The sequence below is a fragment of the Danio aesculapii genome, chromosome 7 (assembly GCF_903798145.1).
Source record: "Danio aesculapii chromosome 7, fDanAes4.1, whole genome shotgun sequence".
In the NCBI taxonomy this organism is placed as follows: domain Eukaryota; kingdom Metazoa; phylum Chordata; class Actinopteri; order Cypriniformes; family Danionidae; genus Danio; species Danio aesculapii.
The window spans coordinates 19,084,562-19,089,151 of record NC_079441.1 but is presented as its reverse complement, the minus strand read 5'-3'; the positions used below and the strand labels follow the sequence as shown (position 1 = coordinate 19,089,151).

The 4,590-nt window shown below is 34.1% G+C and overlaps 1 protein-coding gene across 6 annotated transcripts in view; it reads right to left on the bottom strand.

Annotated features, from left to right (window-relative positions):
* Window positions 1-2,002: 2,002 nt before the first annotated feature.
* The window catches only part of gigyf1a (GRB10 interacting GYF protein 1a), a 54,119-nt gene continuing 51,531 nt past the window's right edge, over window positions 2,003-4,590 (bottom strand). For 5 of the 6 annotated variants that reach the window (XM_056461223.1, XM_056461227.1, XM_056461225.1 and 2 more), the window contains exon 26: window positions 2,003-3,562. The gene's annotated coding sequence lies outside the window, so the exon portion shown is untranslated. The remainder of the gene's footprint in view (window positions 3,563-4,590) is intronic. The other variant, XM_056461224.1, reaches the window with a different exon arrangement.

Below are 4,590 nucleotides of genomic sequence, written 5' to 3'. Positions count from 1 at the left end.
ATGCGTCTCGAGGTCACATGACTCTCGCGATATTTGCGTCACACTCTGTTTTTTCAGAAAACATTTTTTCAGCACACTTTGGTAAAGCTTTAATGTATTTGGTCGTATATTAGACTGTGTTTTGTTTGATATTTTAATAAGCAAAAATAAAGACAAAAACATAATAATATTTATAGTGTAATGATAGCTTTTATGCCCAAAACTCTTGTCAGGTATATGCACCGCAGACCCCAACATACTGAAGTGTCGTTTTGTATTTGATGCTATCCTTCAAATTACCATAGGATTTGACAACTGTCAAAAAACTTTACTCATTAAAGTTGTTAGGAAGTTAGTACTGTAAGTTAGTAGTACCACTTAATCTTTTCATCTTTACATATACCGGTCACACTATAGATGATAAACGTTATTCCACCCCTATTTTAAAACATTAAAGTGGACAGTTAAATTGCATTTACAAAATATTTAATATTAATTTACTGTTATACATCAAATATACTTACACAGCCACTCTTGTACATTTTTTTTTAATTCAAACATTAAATAGTTCACAGCAAAGAAAGGCTTGTGTGCTATTTGTGCACACCAGTGTGGAGATAGGATTATTTGTGAATCTCTATAGTCAAATATATTTTTAGCATTGTTTCTAATTTACTTTATTTCTAATTTTATCCACACGAAAACATAAACATTATATTGAAACTAAAGAAGACAAACATTGATGATGCTTTGAGAAACCCAGTCTGAAAGTTTCAAATAGTTTTAAAAGCTTGAGGTTTGAAAAAATGTGTATATCTCAAGTGGTTGCAAGGACAAAACGAGTGGTTGCTATGCAGTTAGGATAGAGCTGCTATTTTAATGGTTACTAGGACATTGCTGACATGATTAACATGTTACTAGCATGTTTAGCACATTAGTAGCATTTCGTTAGCATTCTGGCATAATTAGCATGTTTATAACATGATTATCATGTTGCTAGCTTGTTTCCAGCATAAGACATTATTAGCATGTTAACATTCTGGTATAATTAGCATGTTTCTAACATTATTACCATGTTGCTAGCCTGTTTCTAGCATGATAAGCACATTATTAGCATTTTGTTAACATTCTGGCGTGATAGCATGTTGTTAGCATGTTTCGAACATGATTTTTATATTGATAGCCAGTTTCTAGCATGATTACTACATTATTAGCATGTCAACATTCTGGCATGATTATCATGTTGCTAGCCTGTTTCTAACATAATTAGCACATTATTAGCATGTTGTTAACAATCTGGCATGATAGCATGTTGCTAGCATGTTTCTAACATGATTATCACATAATTAGCATGTTGTTATTGGCAAGTTGTGTACATTCTGGCATAATTAGCATGCTATTATCATGTTTCTAACATGATTAGCTTGTCGCTAGCCTGTTTCTAACATGATTTGCTCTTTAGCCCGTTGTTAACATTCTGGCATTAAAATGCTTCTAGTATGTTTTAACATGATTAGCATGTTGCTAGCCTGTTTCTAACATGATTAGCACACCACTAGTAAGTTAACATACTTGCATAATTAGTATGTTCTAACATGATTAGCCTGTTGTTAGCATGTTTAGCACATTATTAGCATGTTAACTTTCTGACATAATTAACATGTTTTTCGCATGTTACTAGCCTGTTTCTAGCATGATTAACACATTACTAACACAAAGTTAACATTCTGGCATTACTAGCATGTTATATGTTCTAACATGATTTGCATGTTGCTAGCCTGTTACTAGCATGATTAGCACATTATTAGCATGTTGTTAACATCCTGGTATTATTAGCATCTTGCTTGCCTGTTTCTAACATGATTAACACATTTCTGGTATGTTGTTAACATTCTGGCATATATAGCACGTTTTTAACTAGATTAGCATGTTACTACCCACAGACAAAGCAGGTCACTACATGCAGACAAATCTGAAAACTCATTTTTATGTAAACCACCAAACAGTGAATCCACACAAGATCTTTATTCTTAAAGTATTTATTACTTTTCTTCAAACAAACCAGAAACCCCAAAAACTATTTACACCAGGAATTTTCAAACATTATTGTCAAATGGTTTATGACCTATTTTTTTTACTGCAAATTTCAGAAGACATCCACCTTATATGCGTGACCGCAAGGATGACTGGCGATGAACAAGTTCTCATTATGCAGTGCTGATTTACAGCGAGCCATTCCCAATGTAATTCAGCGGATGATTTTAACACAAGCAAACGGCCTCAGTGCAGTACTGTTGCCATTCACACTGACTGAATCAATAAATATAAGAAACACATACTTTGATCATCGTTAACATTTTAAAACATGGATTTTTGCATACCAGCAAAGACATTCGGCACCTAGTTTAATCTGACCTGCAACATTACACTACTTTATTCATCTTAAAGGCCTAGTACACCCAAAAATAAAAACGTCTACATCATTTACTCAGACTCAAGTGGTTCTAAACTTTTAAGAATTGCTTTCCTCTGTTCAACACAAAACAAGATATTCTAAAGTATGTCGCAAAAAACAGCCATTAACATCACTAGTAGGAATTTTAAAAATACAATGGAAGTAAATGGCTGTTTTAATTCAGTATATATCATCCTTTGTGTTTAACAGTATGGAGCAAGTGATGTACAATGTGTAAATGATGACAGAATTTTCATTTTTGGGTAAACTGTCCCTTTAAGAGAGCACTACCTTATACAGATAATGATCAAATCAAATCCATTCTGATCTTTAGCTCAGTAAAGGCTGAAAGAGATGAGCAAAACTATTTCTTTTACCACTTTTGCTTCTCATATTGACAATACAAAGCCAAAAACTTGTCGTTTTGACAGGCTCCATCATTGTGAATACTCATCCAGTCACACCTAAGGTCATTTGTAATGTTATAATAATCATTTTGCAGGTTATTAATGTTTCCAGGGTTTCTTAAATAAAATCACACACTATTATGTCACAGAGCTACTCTCGCTGACTGTTAACACTTCTTTTGTTTACACGTCTTTAAGTGTGCCTTCATAGGCAGAACTCAACTGTTAAGGCATGTCATAAAAGAGAGGAAGGGGGGAGGGACAACTAAACTTAAAAGAAAGAAACAATCCTCAAAACCCAACAGAGAAAAGGAGAAGGGATTGGATTATATACATTATTTACAAGGCAGCCAGAATGAAGTGTAGTGGGATTGTGTTTGCCATGTCAGTAGGTGTATAAGTTATCATTTCATTCTCGAATGTGTGTATGCAGGTGTATTTGAGTGATGGTGTGTTTGGAAAGTGAACCCTGGCTGCGCTCCAGCAGAACTATGCTGTGCAGGTTGGAGATCTCATAGTTCAGCGTTTCCAGCATACACAGTCCTCTCCTTTTCCTCTTAGTAGTCTGAATATTGAAACTGCAGCTCTCCACGTCCTCCTCATCGTGCGGTCTTCATTACGTGTGCTGTCTGGATTCCACACGCTGGGATTTTCTTTTGAAGGTGGAGGACAGGAAATGAAGAGGAAATGGAAATGCATCTTCATCTGGAACAGCAAAGATCTAATCAAAGCAGAAAATAGGAGAAGGAATTAACACATTTTTGAGGGAAACCAGATTTTAATAAAAAACTGATTTAACTTCTGCATTGGAAGTTTTCCTACAAGGGTTAATGCATCTTGTAAACTTCCAAATGAGTCTCGAAATAATTCTTATTAAATGGTTGTACACTTTTAAAAGTCATAATTTTTAATGTATACATGCTGTATATTTAATGAATACATGATGTATACATGTTGATGGATGGGTGCCCAAACTCAGTCCTGCATAGTTTAGCTCTAACTTCCTTCAACACACCTGTCAGTATATCAAAAAAAAAAAAAGAAAGCTTCTAGTATACCTAGTGAGAGTTTGATCAGCTGGTTCAGGTGTCTCTAATCAGAGTTGGAGCTAAACTCTGCAGGCCACCAGCCCTTATAACCAGCCCAGATATTTTTTATCAACCCAAGAATTTACATCTATATTCTGTTCCTCCTGTAAATTTCTTTTATTTAGATACTTTTGTAAACAAAGTCTTTTTTTCAGTGCGTCCTTTTTAAGATCATAATTTGTGGAATTAAGACTGCTTTAGGAACCTATATAATATATTTTTTACAGTATAAAATGACAGTGGGTATTATTCTGACCATAATGAATGATTTCTGAAGGATCAAGTGACAATGAAAACAAAAATAAAAATTCAGAGAATGTAAAATTTCACAGTATTGCTGTAATTTTTTGATTTTATCATCAAATAAATGCAGCCATGGCATGCATAAGCAACTTATTTCAAAACAATTAAACAACTCAACTTAAATCTTATCTTTTTCAATTATTTCCCAAGTGATGTTTAACAGAGCAAGAAAATCCTACCAAGTATTTCCTATTATATTTAGCATCAGCAGAAACTCTTATTTTATTTAGATTGGCTTGAATATATACATGTGTGTGTGTGTGTAATATACATATTACACACACACACACACACACACACACACACACACACACACACACACACACACACACACACACACACACACACACACACACAC